The sequence below is a fragment of the Panthera pardus genome, unplaced genomic scaffold, assembly GCF_024362965.1.
Source record: "Panthera pardus isolate Hobbes unplaced genomic scaffold, ASM2436296v1 HiC_scaffold_17, whole genome shotgun sequence".
NCBI lineage: Eukaryota > Metazoa > Chordata > Mammalia > Carnivora > Felidae > Panthera > Panthera pardus.
The window spans coordinates 53,556,561-53,577,463 of NW_026526732.1; the positions used below are offsets into that span (position 1 = coordinate 53,556,561).

General features: G+C 43.8%; 1 long non-coding RNA gene across 1 annotated transcript; it reads right to left on the bottom strand.

Moving 5' to 3' along the window:
• Positions 1 to 5,548: 5,548 nt before the first annotated feature.
• LOC109263510 (uncharacterized) lies at positions 5,549 to 17,066 on the bottom strand. Its single transcript, XR_002078254.2, has 3 exons — positions 16,782 to 17,066; positions 15,191 to 15,254; positions 5,549 to 6,979 (listed from the first exon to the last, which is right to left on the bottom strand). It is a non-coding gene; the product is annotated as an uncharacterized LOC109263510 (long non-coding RNA).
• Positions 17,067 to 20,903: the final 3,837 nt, after the last annotated feature.

Sequence of the window (20,903 nt, forward strand, 5' to 3'; positions counted from 1 at the left end):
TTTGTAAAATGGACTGATAAAAGTGTCTACCTTAAAGCACTATGAGGATTAAATGAACTGATCGATGTAAACTGACTGGTGCAAGGACCAGATATCAGTTACTATTCTTAAATAACTAGCCATGAATGTAATCATTTACTTGTTTAACTTTGTGGCTTCTTTAAAAAAATTTTTTTTTAAGTTTATTTATTTATTTTGAAAGAGAATGAGAGAAAGAGAGGAGCGTGAGCAGGAGAGGCGCAGAGGGAGAGAATCCCAAGCAGGCTCTGCACTGTCAGTGCGGAGACTGATGCGGGGCTCGAATTCACAAACTGCGAGATTGTGACCTGAGCTGAAACCAAGAACTGCGAGATCATGACCTGAGTAGAAAAACCAAGAGTTGGATGCTTCACAAACTGAGCCACCCAGGCGCCCCCTACCTTTGTGGCTTCTTAAGGGTTAAGTCTTGCAGGGAACTTTGCCCAGTTTGATCCAGGGCAAGGAAAAGTCTTCTGCTTGGCCTCACTCTTCCACTTGGCCTTCCCGTCACCAACATCTTTGACAGTAGCCGGAGCAGGTCTACTGGCCAGGGTTAAGTCACTGGCTCACCTGTGCTCAACAGCAGAGGAGGATAGAAGAGACTGAGGGTTAGCATAGAACTGAGTGGGATAAAAGAAGGGTCCTCAACTGAGATTTTCTTTTTTCCTTTTCTGCAAGCCTCCTAGAGTCGCTACCTCACACCACTGCAGTCTATCCGGGCATCCAATTATTTGTGCATCTGTTTGAAAAGCAGCCTGCTCTGGGGGGCAGGGACACCAACCAGGCTAGCACTGCTCTTGGGAGCCCTGCCCAGTGGTCTGGCCTTGGAGGAGCTGCCAGCTACCCAGAGAGAGTTGGATCTTTTCCATGTAATGAGATTGACTCAAAAAGAACAAAGTTGCTCTCAACACCTGCTCACCCTCTCACAGCTATGAAGGCCAAGAGGGGAATGGGTAATTGCAGACCACAGGCAACGAAAGAAAAAGAAGGGGAAAAAAAGAATCAGCGGCCCTTGGTTCAGCATCTTCCCACTGCCCTTTCATGGGAGATCAATGCAGAGCCTGCAGTGTCTGTCTCTGGTGGAGAGCTGGAAAATAGAATGGCTCAGAAGACAGCAGTCAGGAAGAGATAGAGGGATCTGGAAGAGGAGCCCCTGAATAATCTCCTTTTTTGTTTAAGCTAACTTAAGATGAGTTTCTCAGACGTGTGCCCACTCTCCTTTGTAATACGTTTTGTGAGAAATGCAACACAGACCCCTTGGCACAAGCAGAATAGCCTGATCACATTGAGGGAGCTTCAGGATCCATCAAGGTGGCTGCAGGACCCCAAAGGCACCCCGTGGGCCCTCCAACCTCACCTTTGTTCAGTTTGGCCTCAATGCACAGCTGTGGCCAGCCTCTACAGAGCTCATATGCTAGAACTCACAGAAGACAGCAGAGACTGGGACACTATGAAAGGAGTTTCTCAAAACCGAATCTTACTCTTCTAATGACTGTTGGAATCATATCACTGGTATTGTCATAATGTTTGTAGATAGTACCTCTCCTGATACCTGCCCAGCTCATCCCCACAGTGATGGACAAAGGATGGCTGAGTTTATCCTATGTGACTCCTGCCCACACTTACAACTCATCAGACAAGGAGCGAACCCCCAGCCCAGGCTGAACCAATCTGAATTAGGACCTGATATAAACGGATGGGCTCATGGCTTGAATGTAGGGTGTGTAATCATAGTGCCATGGGGTGACCACATTCTGCCCTACAAGCTAGAAGAATAAAAGCCAGCCTGCAAAGAGAGAGAGAGAGAGAGAAATGAAAACCAGAGAAGCCAAAGGGGGTGGGATGCCTGTGGTCCCAGCTCTCCAGACTCCTTTTCTGGATCCAGCCTCACTTCCTGCCCATGGTTTCTGAGAGGTTTTCCAGTATCCTTCAACTCAGTGCCTTCCTTTTTGCTTATTTATTGGGTTTCTCTTACATGCATCCAGAAAAACTTCCACGAAGGCAGTGCGTGATTCACAGTTTACTGAACACTTTCACATGTTATCTTGTTTGGATTTTGTTTCTCATGCTACTCCAGGGAGAAGGCAAGGGAAGTATCATCATCTGCATTTTATGGCCAAAGAATCCCAGGTGAGGACAGTTCAAGGTCTCCCAGGTAGGGAGGTAGGTCTTTGACCCAGACCCAGCATCACCTCTTCCTTGAGCCCTTGACATTTGGTGGTGTGCTTCCAAGAACAGGAACTCTGGCCCCAAGGTATAAGCAAAGGTGATATGCTGCATTTCTAAGCACAATCAGATATTTCAAAAAGAACTAGGAGCTTCGGCTTGGTCACCACCACATGACCATTACTACATCTTCATGAGCCTATGCAGGCACAGCTGACCACGCCTCTGACTTTGAAGACAAAGTACATACAGAAAGCAGAACTGGGCATGGACTTTGTGGTGTGGAATCCTCCCTCTTATAAAAATATGTGGAGCCTGTACTATTATGATATCACTTTAGCATTTATTGTATTTTACTTCTTTCCTCCTGTAGAGCGCCTGTAAACAATGGGCAGACAGGTTACATTTCTCCTCCCTGTCTTTGTCTGGTCCTCACTGACATTTTCTACCCAAGGTAGACTAATTCAGAAATTGGCAGTTGGCACATGTGTGTGCACACAAACGCACGCGCACGCGCGCGCGCGCACACACACACACACACACACACACTGGTTGTGGATGCCATTTTTTTAAAAGGCCTTTCTGATATATAAATTCAGAGACAATATAATTCACCCACTTAAAATGTACAATTCACTCAAACTCTTCCAAAAATAATAAAAGAGGAAGGAAAACTTCCAAACTCATTCTATGAGGCCAGCATTACCTTCATCCCAAAACCAGATAAAGAGAAACTACAAACAAGAGAACTACAGGCCCATATCTCTGATGAACATAGATGCAAAAATCCTCTGCAAAATATTAGCAAACTGAATCCAACAGCACATTAAAAAAAATAATTCACCACAATCAAGTGGGATTTATTCCTGGTATGCAAGGGTGCTTCAATATTTGCAAATCAGTCAATGTGATATATCATATCAATAATAGAAAGTATAAGAACCATATGATCATTTCAAACCAAATGCAGAAAAAGCGTTTGACAAAGTAGAACATCCATTCATGATAAAAATGCTCAACAAAGTAGGTTTAGAGGGAACATACTCGACAGAATAAAGGCCATATATGAAAACCCCATTGCTAACATACACTCAATGGTGAGAAACTGAAAACTTTCCTGTAAAGTCAGGAACAAGACAAGGATGTCCATTCTCACCACTTTTATTCAACAAAGTACTGGAGTTCCTAGCCTCAGCAATCAGACAACAAACTAAAAGAGATAAAAGGGATCCAAATTGGTAAGGAAGAATTAAAACATTCATTATTTGCAGATGACATGATACCACATGTAGAAAAACTGAGACTCCACTAAAAAACTGCTAGAAGTGATAAATGAATTCAGTAAGGTCACAAGACACAAAATCAATGTAAAGAAATCCCTTGCATTTCTATACATTAATAATTAAGAAGCAGAAAGAGAATTGAGAAAACAACCCCATTTACAATTACACACAAAATAATAAAACACCTAGGAATAAACTTAACTAAGGAGGTGAAAGACCTATACTCTGAAAACGATAGAACTTTGATGAAAGAAATTGAAGACACAAACAAATGGAGATATTTCATGCTCATGGATTGGAAGAACAAATATGGTTAAAATGTCCATACTACCCAAAGCTGTCTATAGTTTTAATGTAATCCCTATCAATATACAAACAGCATTTTTCACAGAACTAGAACAAACAATTATAAAATTTGTATGGAACCACAAAAGACCCCAAACAGCCAAAGCAATCTTGAAAAAGAAAGCCCAAACCAGAGAAAATGGTATCACAATTACAGATTTCAAGTTATACTACAAAGCTGTAGTAATCAAAAGAGTATGGTACTGGCACAAAAATAGACCTGTAGATCAATGAAACAGAATAGAAAGCCCAGAAATAAACCCATGATTATATGGTCAATTAATTCTCGACAAAGGAGGCAAGACTATGCAGTGGGAAAAAGTCCCCTCAACAAACTGTGTTGGGAAATTAGACAGCTGCATGCAAAAGGATAAAACTGGACCACTTTCTTACGCTATACACAAAAACAAATTCAAAATGGATTAAAGACGTAAAAATCCTAGAAGAGAGCACAGGAAGTAATTTCTCTGACATCAACCATAGCAACGTTTTTGTAGATATGTCACCTGAGGCAAGGGAAACAAAAGCAAAAATAAACTATTGAGACTATATCAAAATAGCAAGCTTCTGCCAGCAAAGGAAATAATCAACAAAACCAACAACCTACTGAATAAGAGAAGATATTTGCAAATGACATATTCGATAAAGGTTTAGTATCCAAAAAATATAAAGAACTTACACAACTCAACCCCCAAAAAACAAATAATCCAATTAAAAAATGGGCAGAAGACGTGAACAGACGTTTCTCCAAAAAGATATCCAGATGGCCAACAGACACATGAAAAGATACTCAACATGACTCATCATCAGGGAAATGCAAATCAAAACTACAATGATATATCACCTCACACCTGTCAGAATGGCTAAAACTAAAAACACAAGACACAACAAGTGTTGACAAGGATGTGGAGAGAAAAGAATCCTTGTGCACTGTTGGTGAGAATGCAAATTGGCATAGCCATTGTGGAGAGCAGTATGGAGTTTCCTTTAAAAATTAAGTATAGAACTGGGGCGCCTGGGTGGCGCAGTCGGTTAAGCGTCCGACTTCAGCCAGGTCACGATCTCGCGGTCCGTGAGTTCGAGCCCCGCGTCAGGCTCTGGGCTGATGGCTCGGAGCCTGGAGCCTGTTTCCGATTCTGTGTCTCCCTCTCTCTCTGCCCCTCCCCCGTTCATGCTCTGTCTCTCTCTGTCCCAAAAATAAATAAAAAATGTTGAAAAAAAAATTAAAAAAAAAAAAAATTAAGTATAGAACTACCCTGGGTCGCATGGGTGTCTCAGTCAATTAAGTGTCCAACTCTTGATTTCAGCTCAGGTCATGATCTCATGGTTGTGAGTCCAAGCCACGTTGTGTGTGGAGCCTGCTTAAGATTCTCTCTCTCCCTCTCTTTTTCTCTCCCTCTCCCTCTTTCCCAGGCACATGTGTGGCAGTCTCTCAAAAAAAATAAAAAATAAAAAAAAGAATAGAACTATCCTATGATCCTGGGTATTTACCCAAAGAATATGAAAACACTAATTTGAAAAGACATATTCACTCCTATGTTTATTGTGCATTATTTACAGTAGTTGAATAATGGAAGTATCCCAGGTGTCCATTGATGGATGAATGGATAAAGAAGATGTGATATATATATATATATATATATATATATATATATATATATATATGCAATGAAATATTATTCAGCCATAAGAAGAATAAAATCTTGTCATTTGCAACATGGATGGAGCTAGAATGTATAATGCAAAGCAAAATAAGCAGTCAGAGAAAGACAAATATCATATGAATTTACTCATATCTGGAATTTAAGAAACAAAACAAATGAACAAAAGAAAAAGAGAGAGAGAGATAACAAAGCACTCTTAACAACAGAAAACAAACAGATGGTTACCAGAGGGGATGTGGGTGGGGAGATGGGTGAAATAGATGATGGAGATTATGGAGTGCACTTAGTGTAATAAGCACAGGATGATGTATGGAAGTGTTGAATCAGTATATTGTGCACCTGAAATTAATAGAACACTGTATGTTAACTATACTGGAATAAAAATAAAAGTTTTTAAAAATTAAAATAAAAATGTACAATTCAATGAGTTTTGGTATATTACAGTATTTTTTAAATTGTGGTAAAATATATATAACAAAGTTTTCATTTTAACAAAAAAAAAATTTTTTTAACGTTTATTTATTATTGAGAGACAGAGAGGCACGGAGCGTGAGCAGGGGAGGGGACAGAGAGAGGGGGAGACACAGAATCCGAAGCAGGCTCCAGGCTCTGTGCTGTCAGCACAGAGCCTGACACGGGGCTCAAACTCACAAATCGTGAGATCATGACCTGAGCCAAAGTCAGTCGCCTAACCGACTGAGCCACCCAGGTGCCCCATTTTAACAATTTTTAAGTGTACAGTCCAGTGGCATTAATTACATTCACAATGTTGGGCAACCGTGACCAGTGTCTACTTCTAAAGGGTACCATTTTTTGCCCTTGCACTCTTTTCTCCCTCTCTCTCTCTCTCTCCCTTTCTTCTTTCCTTTTTTGTCTTTAAGTAGAGAAGGAAGTGCATCTCCCCCAAGCTCTGGCTTCTCCATGCATGTGAATCTCCACTGCACTGCTTCACTTTCCATTCTTCTACTGAACCAACAAAGGCCAAGACTTGAAGGCAAGATGCTGACTTGATCATATGTGAATTTCTGCAGCTCCCAAGTCTCCATGATGCAGAGAGAACATACTGCTTCTGGGACATTTCTGATGCCGAGCTCCTCTGTCCAAAAGGGAACTGCTTGAGGGCAGGGCTATGTATCTTCAGTCTGAACCCCTAAATTTATTAATGCCTGCTGAATGGCCTTTGGGGCCCTGAAGCTCTCCCCTCTACTGTGTGGCACAGATACAAGCATCTACAGAGATTCCTGAAGGAATTTCTTCCCAGCTGAATGTCAGATTTTGACCTTTCTTCTCTTCAACATCTTTACTTGCCTCCTGTTACTTCTTACCTGCCCTAACTGGTATGAGAAGAGAACTTTCCGGAAATATAGTCTAGTTGGATGTTAATGTGGGCTCAGCATTTTGATGCTCTGCTCTGTGGCTGATGGGGGAAGGTGGGTCTTTGGTGCTGGATCCTTATTTCTGGGTTCTGGGTTCGGGGGTGGTGCACTCCCTCCTGTCAACCTACTCAGAGGGGGAGAGAGGGAAGAAGGATGGTGGCTTTCCAGAAGGGAAAGCACCGTTCTCAAGCAGAGCCTCGAAGTCTCTCTGCACAGAACTCACTTGTGAACCTGTCTGGAAGGCTCCCAATAAGCCCCCTGCCTGCCAAAAGCCATCCTTTGGGGGATGTCATTACTGCCATTCACCGTGCATATGGACAATCAACAGCCGAGTCTCTTGTGAGGATCTTTTGTGTAATTAAATGTACTAGCCTGACAGTCCCCAAAAGAGGGGGTAATATCTCCTAGATGTAAAATGGCTTTTCTCTAATCCTGAATGATGGCATGCTGTTGCTAGGTGCCTATTTTTCTGCCTTTCAAATATAAAGTGACTAATGGGGTATATTTCATAACACATCTGCAAGTATGTAGTTATTCTTATACTTCGATGCCCTTTAAAATATTATTATCTGCCAACACTTGGACTATGTGCTGGTATGCAAATTAGACATAATAAAGGAAGAAAGGAGAAGTTCCTTGCTTTCAAAAAGTCATATTTATAAGGTTAACAAGATTTATATATTACATCAGGGAACCGGGGTTAGAAAGCAAGACTTTTTAAAATGTAATGGTTGGCAACAATAAAGATTCTCTGGTGTTTTTCCCTGTACGAGATCAAAACTTTTCATCTCTGCTGAGGCTTAATGAGATGAAAAAAAAATCCCACAAAATCAAAACACATAGAATCTAACTTCAGGAACAAGGCAGCCATTCTAAGTTGAATGTTTTTGAGTGGCAGTCCCAGGAACAGAAGCAGTGTTTTAAAAACATAGGACTTTGCATTTACAAAATCAAGTTAAATTAATTATTTCAATGACTTATCCATTTTTTTTTTTGATAAAAGGGAAAATTTCAACCAGGAAAACTCAATCTAATAAAAGAAAAGACACCAAACAGTGGGAACAATTTACAAATACATATACATATATGTCTTTTGTTGAATTACAAACTACTTTATAAATAAACAGGAAAACTGAACTCAGTTCTTCAAATAATGGGGTGTTAGGATTTTGCATATATTCTGATTATAGGGAACCACCTCTGCCTTGGAGCATGCATCTATTTAGTATTAAGACAGAAGCACAGGGAAGTTTATACTTGCTAAAGAATCAGATATCAACAACATATACTCAACACCAATGATTAAGTTATTAGCAATGACTCCAAAGGCATTTTGGGATCTTGCAACAATTGGGACCATTATTACAAACATGAAGATCTCTCTGTCTTTGTAGTCACACACCCATGAAGAATAATAGAGTTCCAGTTGGTAGGATGTTGCGATAATCAAATTTAGATGTTTCAAGAGGTTTCAAGGGGCCAGCATTTGGTATATCCACCTAGCATACCCAGAAGAGGGCCAAGGCCAGGCCAGTTTTGCTCCTTCCTGGGTATACCTGGGCACATGGTACATGCTGGGTAAGTGTTCGATGAATAAATATTATGAATGAATGGATTAATGAATAACAGAAAGTTAAATTGAAATGTTTCTGTGGTTTGAGAATGTCTGCTGATACCCAAAGCTGAGATGGATAATAGGTGACCCCATATTCTAAAGAGAGCTGCAGCCTTCATCCGTGCAAGACTTGTTAAGAGCTGGCCGAAACTGGGGCAGGGCACCTGGTTGGCTCAGTCGGTTGAGCATCTGACTCTTAATTTTAGCTTAGGTCATGATCTTGTGCATGGGATAAACCACCACGTCGAGCTCTACACTTACAGCTTAGTCCCTGCTTGCTCTCTCTCTCTCTCAAAATAAATAAATAAACTTTAAAAAAAAAAAAAAGAGTTGACCAAAACAATAGATGTGAACCTAGATGTAGTTTTGGATTGAATGTAAGGAAGTTCTAGTAAGAAGTATCATGGCTTTATTTCCTTTTAGTCTCATTGGAGGAGGGGAGGGAGTGCTTGTCCTATCATTGAGTCAAGTAAAGATGGCCCTAAGAGGACCATTCAGAGAATGGGGAGTGTGCCAGGAGCAGAGATTAAAATCTCTGGTGGATGCTTGCTGAACTGCATGGCCTTGTAGGCCTGCCCTGGCTGCCACCATCTTTGGGAACAAAAAGTTCTCAGACGAGGCCTGCACTTCCAGAATTTGCTGGGACAACAGGTGAAAAACTTCTCTGTGGACGACGTGGACCCTGTCATTGGTAGCTAGGCTTAAATCCTCTTAGTAGGACCAGCCAGTGGCCTTACTGCCAGAGAGAGGTGAACCTGGCATTAGATGGCCATGTGGAGTATCCCACTGGCACTGGAACCGGAGTGGAGTCATAAGAGTCAGCCAGAGGGGCATCATTCCGGGTCCAGACACTTCAAGACATAGGCCCTGGGCTGGGTGGGGCAGGTCCATGGGGCCCATCAAGGTGCCTTTCGAGAGAAAAAAGCAGTATCTGAGCATCTGTATTTAGAGGACACCAATGGCTAGATTACAGCAGGCCCAGCTAAGTAAAAAGACCATTTGCTTCTTTTCCTATTCTCCCCACTCTCTGCCCTGCCTTGGGGAGTCAGGAGCAGCTAATGAATGGCAAGAGATAACACAAAGATTAAAGACCGGCTGTGCAAGCTTTCTGAGGTTGGGTCAGGCCTGAGCTGGGAGAGAGCAAGGGACTGAAAAGTATGGGATCTGCCTGAGATGCTGACCAGTGGAAGATCAGACAGAGCAGTTTGGAAGGACAGTGATGAAAGAAAAAAAAAGAAGAAGCTGTTTCCCGTTAACCCCATCAAGTCCAGCCCATTTGATATAATAGTTATAAGCAAATGGAAGGATGCATGCATGCATGAACGAAAGAAAGCATCTCTAACTTGGTTGACTCTATGGCCACCGTCAAGTGCCCTGCTCAACCTATATCCAGACAGCATCCTCCCCTCAGCTTCAGGCAGATGACAGGAGATGACCTCTCCACAAACTGAGATGTGGCCGGGAAAAGCCATCAAGTCAGTGACTCAGGGAAGGCTGACTGACTTCTCCCAGGTGCGCTGTGGGTTGATCATTCACCACCACCTTATCAAACACTGTAACTGCTTAGTGTGACTTTGGCCCCAGTGAGAAACGACTTTCAGCAGGTAAGTTAGCAAAGTGCCCAGGTGTGACATCACCTTACGTCGGGTGCACTTTGCTCAGGACAGTCTCTGTACAATAGGCCTGACACCCCTATAAGAAGTGTAGTAACCTCCTCCCTGGGGCTCTGCGTGTTGTGGAGACCAACCCCATGTGAGAAGAGCAAATGGTTCCCGCTTTCACCATTGCTCCTTAACGAGCACGGCACAGGTTCTTTTGCAGAGGGGTCAGTGAAATTAAGCAGGCAAGAAGGTCCCTTCTAAGGCCGCTATTTAAGTGCAGGGCTCACGGTGGCCTCCATGGCATCATCCCCACGTTTCTTTGTAACCTAACTGCCTTGCCCTGGAGCTGACCCATCATTCTGGCTCTTCTTCTAGGGCAGAAGTTTTCTTTTATTCATAACCCTACCCTAAGCGCCAGGCACAAAGTAGACCCTCAGTAAGTGCTAGCTCAGCGAATGAATGGGATTCGTTCTGATGGGTCTCCCTAAGACAGGTGGAGTTACAGAGCACACCCATATTCCAGGGGGAGTAGCTGAGGCACAGACGGACAGGTGGGGTGCTTTGGCCAAGGCCCCAGATGAAGCAGGAGGGCAGGGGAGACTAGACTATGTGGATGGGCCTTGAAAAATAACCATGAAGTTAAGTGTCTCAGTAAACACAAGCCAAAAGCTTGTTGCCTGGAGGCCAGGGCCCTCTACCAGAGCACAGATTCTTAGCACAGAGCCCCCAGACAGTTATAATGGCACGCCACCTCTGTTTAATGACATTTCACAAATTACCAAATGCTTTCCTAGTCACAGACTGTCTTACTCTTCCCAGCAATCTGGAGGGAGGTAGAGCTGACATTATTATCCACATTTCACAGGCCCAGAGTGGTTTAAATGGTGTCCTTAAGGACACACAGCTAGTAAAGGAGGAAGTATGATGACCTCGTGGGTCAGCTTCTCACCAGACCTGGTCAGACCCAACAGGACGAGAGCATAGGGCACATCGCAGGCCCCACTGGTTGCCCTTTCTGGTTACAGGCCAGTGTTGGGTCTCCCCCATTTTAGGAGTTCTTCGAGTCTGCCCCTTCAGGAGCACAGCCAGGCAGTGCCCCCCTTCCCAGCGAGAGCTGCACTTGGTCCCTCCTCCTGGCTCCCTGTCGTAGCCCAGGAGCCTGTTTGCAGAAACTGGTTCCAAGCCGGGCCTCCACAGCTTGCGCTGTGCCTGGGCAGGACAGATTGCTGGGACGCGGAAGTGGCTCTGGAGCCAACACACTTGCCGTATGGGAGAGGCTACTGTGCCAACACTGTCATTTTCCACTCCAAAATGTCAGGTGAGGAGTGACACGGGCAGCATTCTCCCCTTGGTGCCTCAGATGCACATGCTTTTGTTTCTCCCCGCAACAGCCCATAGGATCGCCTTCTCTTCGGAGGAGCGTCTCGGCATAAAAACAGTTCCCGAAATTTGGCATAGTCAGGGGTCTCATTTGCAAAGCTGGGACGGCTTTCGAGGTTTTGTTCAGACTGTTTAAAAAAGATGCCAAAAGATGTCTTTTTTATGTTCAGTTGGCTTCATCTTTTAATGTCAATACCAGCTTAATGCTGAAGGTAACAAATGGCAGGCCCGGTTAATTTTTAAAAGGAAATTTAGGGGGAGGCCTGAAATTACTTTGTGCTTGTTTGTTTTTTAATGACCACGCATATTTAGACAGACGGAATGTGGCAAAATAAACAAATAAGTAAATACAAGTTCAGAGACTTTGATTTACTGAAACTCATTTTGAAAGCAAGAGGAGCCATGAAAGGCAAAACTTGCACTCAAATTCAAACAGTTTCCAAGGAAAATTCCTGTAACCTTGAAGAATAATAAAGGCTCACGGATATATTTGGAATTTCTGAATGGTAGGACTGTTTCCCGAGAGCATTTTAAACATCCCAAGTGAAAAATGAGAACAAGGCCTAAATTGTTTGGTAAAGAGCAAAGAACCCTTTGGTTTAAGAAAAAGAGAGGGAGATTGTAAGTCAAAAATGCTGTAAAGGCCTGGAGCTTCGCATGAAATATGGACGACGGTAGTTTTGTTTTTTGGGGGTTTTTTTTGTTTTGTTTTTTGTTGGGTTTTTTTTGCCAGAAAACTTTTTACTCAATGCAATATGCAAAGAATGTATATTACGATCTTTAAAAAAAAAGCAAAATCCATTTCATGCCATCTTGCATCCTGTGGTTTTCCCTTTGCTTTTTAGTCCCGCACAGGGTGTCAGGATCTGGGGCTCTGCTGGCCATGGTGGGGGTGGGGGGGGTCCTGCCAGCACACACAGCCACGCCCCCTCTTGCATCTTTGTAGGACTCCAGGCATCTGTAGTTAACAGTCTCATCCCTGCCCACAGCCCTGCCAATCTTGAGGTAGCTAAGATTTTTCTGCCGTTACCATTTATTCTCTCCAATCTCCTAAGCCCCTCAAACCTTAAAGTTGGCCATTACCCTGGACCCTAAGTACTATTCATACGGGGAACACACCTGAGGACACTGCCTGCCCTCAAGCGGCTTATCCTCCACTGGCATGGATAGATGTCATATGACGCACCTAGACAGCGAAGTAATAGCCAGCATCATATGACAAATATACTAAAGTCCAAGCACGCAGAGATTGTTAAGAAGAGAGCAAGTACTTCCTTCTGAGAGGGCTGGGGAAGACCTCATTTAAACAGCGGGGAGCAAAGGAAAACTGAGAGGTGGCTGGGGCTCAGACGGGGAGAGCAGGTATTAGGAACAGCAGCCCAGAGCCTGAGGGTGGCCATACCAAATGAGCTACGGGAGGGGCTGGGGAGGGAGGTTGGGGCCCTGCCATGGGAGGTTTTGAACACTACGATGAAGACTCAAGAGTTGATTCTGGAGGTGAAGGGAGGCCAAATTTGGGGGAGCAGAAGAATTATGAAGTGCTCAGGGCCCTTGGGTGGGCTCAGGGGAGCCAGGAGAGCCTCTGTCTACGGTATGTGTGGGTGAACACAAAGGGAAGTCTATAGCTTTCCCTGGCTTCTCAAAAGGCCTCCCTGTTCTGAGGCCACATTCCAGGGCCAGGCTTCAGAAGAGTCTCACTACCACCCTCTTCCCCCGCTCCCCATCCTCAGCCCAGATGAGGGGCACAAAAGTCACTTCATGCCCTCCCTCCTTGGACACGTATTAGCCATGAAAATAAAGACCTGGGGGCATTCCGGATGCAGGTGGCCCCATTGGGCCTCTGGGGCTTCCTGGGTTTCCAGACTACCCAAGGGTGTTTATTTACACCACATTTTAATGCCAAACGAATGGAGAATTGCCGAATAACTTCTGCCACAAGGTTCAGATTTCAAACTTTCCCCCTTTGGTAACATCATCCTAGTTGTTTAAAACGAAGCAACAGACTCCACCCATGATTTCTAGTTCCTCCAGCAGCTCCGAACCAGACCCTAGCCTCTCCTCTTGCCCTTGCCCTCACCACCACTAGCTTTCAACCGACAGAAGTCCATCAGGCCTTTTGGATTTTTCTTTTCCTGAGAGTAAATGGGCCTCCTCCCCTTCACCCTACTCCTCTCAAGCTCTTCCTCAGCTGGCCAGGCTGTAAATCCTGTCTGCAGATCCCCTTGCTCTATAGACTCACAGTAGTGATGGACTTCTCCAGAACAAAGCCCACGCCCCACCTGAGATTAATTTTGGCTGTTTTACTACAACTGCTACCCATTGTTGCAAACAGCGTACACATTTGTTCTTTTTTTTTTTTTTTTTTTTTTTTAACGTTTATTTATTTTTGAGACAGAGAGAGACAGAGCATGAACGGGGGAGGGTCAGAGAGAGAGGGAGACACAGAATCTGAAACAGGCTCCAGGCTCTGAGCTGTCAGCACAGAGCCCGACGCGGGGCTCGAACTCACGGACCGCGAGATCATGACCTGAGCCGAAGTCGGCCGCTTAACCGACTGAGCCACCCAGGCGCCCCACACATTTGTTCTTTAGAAGACCTCTGCCTCTAGAGCTGTGGGCTAAGTATCCCCGGGCAAGGGCCACGGGAAATGGGAAAGAGGTGCCACAGAATCTAGGGGAGGGTAAAAGGGGCGTGTTTTAGATTCAAGCCAAAGACCCCACAAAGACTGGAAAGAGAAGGGACTCATCAAAGTGCAGCTTCCAGAGTGACTTGGCTAATTTTAGGAGTATGGAGGTTAGAAGGCTGAAACACCATTCAGAAATCTTGGATTTAAAACATGCCAACTTGGGGCGCCTGGGTGGCGCAGTCAGTTAAGCGTCCGACTTCAGCCAGGTCACGATCTCGCGGTCCGTGAGTTCGAGCCCCGCGTCAGGCTCTGGGTTGATGGCTCGGAGCCTGGAGCCTGTTTCCGATTCTGTGTCTCCCTCTCTCTCTGCCCCTCCCCCATTCATGCTCTGTCTCTCTCTGTCCCAAAAATAAATATAAAAAAACGTTGAAAAAAAAAACAAAAAAAAAAACAAAAAAAAAAAACATGCCAACTTAACCAACAAGCATCTTACTACTATGTGCATGTGTATGTGCACCTGTCGGCAGATGCCATTTCTGCCTTGAGAGCCACAGTAGATGCCTTTCCTCTCCCTCACTTGACTATGACCTTGCAAGGTGTGGGTGCCGAGTCACCAGGGCACTCCTCCCCCCGACACACACAGGCCTGAGTGTGGGCCTTGCATACAGTTGAGGACAGTAACCATGTGCTCGTTTGAATTTGCTCGTTCAAATATTTGTTGAATCCTCATTATGTACTGGACACTGCCTCAAACCCTGAAGACAGACTTAGGTAAATCAAGCCCAGTCCCTGCACTCCAGATGGCTCTCTAATCATGTCAGACATGAAGAGGAGAGCTAACGTTGAGATAAAATGACCTAAGATCTTCCACAAAGGAGGCAGTAAACAAATGAGCAGGCATAGAATGCGTCTGGAAAACTTTGATTGGCAGGGCAAAAAAACTGCTCATGCTACCTGGGACTGGGGACAAGGACCTATTCTACTTACTTCCCCCTTTTGGTAGAGCCAAAGGGAAAAGAGAACCACATTCTAGCCCCAACAGGAGAATGTTTCTGGACACTAGCCCCTTCCTCTCTCCCATATCATCTCTGTGGCTCTGGCAGTCGGGACACTCACCATCATGGTTTTGCTCAGAAGCACAGAAAGGTCAGGACAGTCCAGTGTCCTGGAGATAGGTGCACTAGGATGAAGAAGACAGGAGGAAGTTCATTGGCAGAGAAAATTCAGAGGCCCAATGGCAAATTTTTAGAACTTTCCCAAGGTTAAATACACACACACACACACACACACACACCCCTATCTGTCTGCCTGTCCGTCCGTCCATCCATCCATCACTTTTTGCTTTTAGAAGTAAAAAGAAAAAGAAAATAGAGAACTAGAGTATTTGACAGGTAGGAAGAATTGGGGCAGGGGGTAAAGCTTCCTACTTTAATGTAAACTAAATTAAGGACCACAGTTCTCTTCTCATACTCTCCCTGGAAGCACATCTCCCCCCACCCCCACCCCACTTTACTCTTCTTACGAAAGTCCCTGGCCTTTATGAGAATAATAAAACAAAACACACATTACACAAATCTGTACAATCCCATCTAATTTGAGTTTCTGAGTAACTACCATCAGTCCTACACTCGTCACCACACCCCCCTTCCCTGAAATACTTTCTAATTTTAGCGCTAAGAGCTTGGAACTTGACACTGGATATGTTTCCATTTACCATGAAAGGCATGTTTCTCCACAAACAACTGGAGGGCAGGCTTGGAAAACAGGTTTAAAGACCAGACTTGTGGAACTCTGGCATGGCAATTTTCTGGAAACGTCTACCATCTCACCAGGAGGCAGGAAGCATCAAGACTAAATATGAGTTCTGGCTTCTTTCAAGTGAAATGATTTAATTTTAAGAATTTCAATTCATAAAATAGCCCCAGCTAATTTCCCAAGGAAAATGAACATACTTTGTGTCCCATTCGTTCTTTAAGGAATATTTGAGCCATGCAAAGAATTCATACTGAATTACCTTAGAAGACTTAATTGGGCAATGCCCCCAGTGTCTTTGAAAGAATATAGAATGGTGAAAAAAAAAAAGCAAGTTTGATAGAGATATAAACTTTTGTGATTTAGAAATTAGAAATCAGTTTCGCCGCCCTGATATTCACAAACAAAAAACAAACCGGAAGAAAATTCTTTAGCATGTGATAGTTCATTTCCATAGTTGTATAAATTTATAGAATTAGCTATTTCTACAGAAGGAAAAGCAAAGTCTTCATTTGTGAAGCTGATATTTTCATACCTACATGGATGTCCTCTTTGCCCAAAATGTAAGTCAGCTCTTTTTATTGCCATAGACATACCCAAACTATCAATATTTCCTGTTAACCATCACCTTATAAAAGTCAGAAAGCATGATGATTGTAGTTAAAGAAAAATCACACAGGACTCCTACCTGTTCAGTCTCCCTGTCACCCTCTTCTCACCTGCCCACCCCCTTCATCATCACCTGTCTGCCCAGGTGGGCAGCACGTCTCCTGGGACACAGGCCCCAGGCACTTGACCTGCTTTTCTTTCCATTCCAGAGCTGCTACCGGACAAAGGGCACTTTTCTTCCTCCATGACCAGCTTCTGGGCAAGGCACAGTCTCCCTAGCAACTCCTTTCTGCCTCATTCCTCAAAACAAGCAAATCAGCAATAAATTCCCCATTAAAGAACTTACGGCTAATCCCGCTGTGGAAATGGATGGTGGGCACCCAAAGTAACAAGCATGAGGAAGCCACAACAGCTTAAGGAATCTCCTCAGCTCTCCAAGGCATGTCCCTGATTGGAGCCTTTTCCTTTTTATGCAGCCTCCAGGAGTTTCTTTCAGGTGGTGTTGGGTGTTGGGCAAACCTGTGGAATTGGAGGCCAAGTTAAATTTGATCTGGCTTCCCTGCTGGAAAAATTGAGCAGGAGAATTCTTGGCCATTGTCTAAGGTACACCTACCCAGGATGCTAGATACTTCTGCACCTTCATCTGGAGCCCACAGCAGACCCAAAGAAACAATCACAGATCTGTTTCCTACGGAGTCTGGACAATGCCCCAGAATACCTCTTAACAAGTGCTATAAGTGGCCACGAGCAGCTCTTTAGATTTGGCACATAAGGGGCACCTGGGTGGCTCGGTCATCTAAGCGTCTGGCTCTTGATTTCAGCTCAGGTCATGATCTCACGGTTCATGGGTTTGAGCCCCTCACCAGGCTCCATGCTAACAGTGTGAGCCTGCTTAGGATTCTCTCTCTCCCTCCCTCTCTCTCAATAAATAAATGAACTTTAAAAAAAAGTATAAGGCATATGAGTTAAACTTCTTTGTCCTTCCTGTCCCACCCTCTCGCATACCCTAGGTGCTCCGAGTGAGAAACATTCATCAGCCAGTTACAAAGACTGCATCCACCTTGCAGTAAAAGCTTGGCTTCTTTGCCTCTTAAGAGTCATCCGACAGATAGGCATTTGTCTTTCCTGTCCCTACTCCTCTGCCAGGGTGCGTCTGGCCTGAGGTTCTTAGCAAATCTTAACATTTACCAAGTTAGTGCATATGAATTAGTCGGGGACTAACTACCTGCCTATAAGATGGGTATTGAGGAGGGCACCTTTTGGGATGAGCACTGGGTGTTGTATGGAAACCAATTTGACAATAAATTTCATATATTGAAAAAAAAAAGAACTTTGAGACATTTGGTCTCAACGTGAAAAGGGAGCCCACCTGATGCAGAAGGAACGGTTTATTCAAATTCATGGAGAAGGCAGCTGTGCCCACTTCCTGTTGGAGCCTCATCAGAAGACCTGGAGACCTGGTGAGTCAGGTTCCTTGCTGGTATGAAGGGTTAAGGAAGTGATTAAGGTGGTGAGTTTCCCTCACACTCCTGGCCTCCAGTGCAGCCGGTTGTGGGACACTTGGAAGAAGTTAAAGCAGAGTACGCACATTCAGTTTATTTTATTACAGGCAAATGGCTGGGTTGCAGAAACTTGGAGAGATCTACAAAGCAGCTTCCTCAGATCCAGGTCTTGTTAGCATTAATGTGCTCTGATGTGGCTCACAGGGTTGTACTTGCCTACAATGATATAAATTAGCTGAGCACGTGGAATTGACACCGCCAGGGGAAAGCGAGCATTTCTAATGTGAACGTGGGAGTATATAGGTTTCCAGATTCACGTGGGCATGTGGTTTGGAAAGCAAACAAAAACAGCCTTTCTTTCCCGTTCCTGAACTGTTTTGGGTGCCACAAAGTGACAGGTTCGAACGACTGCAGAGCTATTTGGTAGAAATGAAGTCACAATTTAAGAAGAGAGTCAAAGATTAAGTGATGTGAATCATGCATAAGTTTCTCTCCCCGCCTCTGGAGTTTAAACTTGGGGGTGTGGCTGAATTATCAAGCATCTGCCCCATGAGGATGACTCAGTTTCATTGGATTGACCACCTAGAGGACAGGATAGTTCCAGAAGCTTGGAGATACATCGGAGAACAAACAGTACTTGAATTGTCTGCTATGGGCCAAACTCTAAGCCTCATGTATACCATAAATCAGAATGAAGTTAGAAGTCACCACTAGTAATAGAAATCTACCTTCAGAATTGAGACTGAAGGTATTTTTATTGTATTTTACAATACAGTGTATGTATGTATTTTTCAAAAAATACAATGAATGTATTTTTACGTGAATACATCCCATAGTTCTTGAGGATAGTTTAGTCTTCTAAATACCAATAATCTCTTGGCCACATCTGATTCAAGACTAATTCTAGGCTTCTAACTGTATAATATGACCCGAAAAAGTGCTTTGGACAGTTTTTGTGTTTCTGATAAATATCTACATCTTTGAATAGCTAAAACCATTTACTATTGAAACATTTCATTCAGCAGCATCTTCCACATATGAATTTCTGATAGAATGGTTTACAAATTAAAAAAAAAAAAAAAGAAAACCTTTCCCTCATAAGGTATTGCCTAGCCTAACTTCTCTGGATTCTACATATTCTAAATGTGTTTATCCTTTTAACTCACTTTTCTTTCAATTTCCAGCCAAATAATTTTTATTTAAATTCACTATGTCCTAAAGTCTTAGGTTCCTGATTTCAGTGTGAAAGAAAAGACCTTATAAGTTCACTTCCATGTGCCAAGCTGAAATGATTGACACATCCTGTAACTAAGGAGGGCCTGACCTTTCTGGTTTCAGATCCTTAGCCTCTCCCCCCATCCTGGGGCCCCTCAGGTTTTCTGGAATGACTCACTCTCCTGCTCCTCACAGGCCCTCCTCCTCCCCTCCCCACAAGTGATCCTTTGAAATTACCATTTTAATGGATATAAATAGAAGGAAAAAAAATGAACTTTTCTACCAAAACAGGGAGAGTCTTCTCAGCGTATCCTTAAACGAAATACCTCAGCCTTCATTCTGAAGCCTCTAAGGACTTGGAACAGTTCCAGGGGCTCATTCCATGTCGACTCTCTGCCATCTTGCCCTCTATTCCTGGACACAACAGGAGTCCTGACTGGCATCTTCCATCCTGCCAGGCAGGGTTCTCTGGTTTTTCTGTGTACTTCAACCTCTGACAAAGGGATCTTGAACCTCCAGAAAATTTGGCACCTTTTTCCATTCTTGTGTATAACAGGAAGAATGGGGAAAAGAATTTATTGAAAAAGAATCCCAGAGAGTACATTCTTGGCTTGCCACTAACTCCCTTGTGGCATTTAGAAGGTCACGTCCAGTGTCTCTGGTTTCACTTCCTCATCTCTCACAAGGAGGTATTGGACCAGAAGACCTCCAAGGCCCCGCCCAGGTCTAGCAAGATAGAATCTACCCTCCCTTGAGAGTCATGGAAAGTGGCCTCCATAAAACTGACCCCTCATGGCTGTAGGGACTGAGTGGCTGGTCCTACTCTCTGAATGTGGCAGAGGGGCAGTGAGGGGGAAGGGCAGAATTACAGAAGTCGGTGGGTCAGCCAATAAGAGCTTTAAAAATGGACCTATAAAACAGTACAGAGGGAGAAAGACAAATACTGGATGATCTCACTTATATGTGGAACCTAAAAAAATCAAACTCATAGAAACAGAGAACAGATTGGTGGTTGCCAAGGGTGGGGGTGGGGAAAATGGATGAAGCCGGTCAAAAGGTACAAACTTCCAGCTATAAGATGAGTAAGTTCTGGGGATGTAATGTACAGTGTGGTGACTATAGTTAATAATACCTTATTATATACTTGAAAGTTGCTAAAAGAGAGTAGATTTTATTTTTTATTTTTAAAAAAATTTTTTTAAACATTTATTTATTTTCAAGACAGAGAGAGACAGAGCATGAATGGGGGAGGCTCAGAGAGAGAGGGAGACACAGAATCTGAAACAGGCTCCAGGCTCGGAGCTGTCAGCACAGAGCCCGACACGGGGCTCGAACTCACGGATCGTGAGACCATGACCTGAGCTGAAGTCGGCCGCTCAACCGACTGAGCCACCCAGGTGCCCCGAGAGTAGATTTTAAAAGTTCTCACCACACATGCAAAAAATTGTAACTATGTGATGTGTTAGATGTTTTCACTAGCCTCGTTGTGGTAATCATTTTGCAATATAAGTGTGTGTGTGTGTGTGTGTGTGTGTGTATAAAATTACCACTATGTTGTACACCTTAAACTTATACAGTGTTATACATCAATTGTATCTCAAAGCTGGGAGAAAACAGTAAGGATGAACATTTGTATGACCTTTCACAGTTAAGTCAGGCTTTCATTTACATTATTTCATTTAAAAGTAGAGACGCACTTTGAGTACAATCCCCATTTTATAGATCATAAAACTGAGGCTCAGAAACTATGT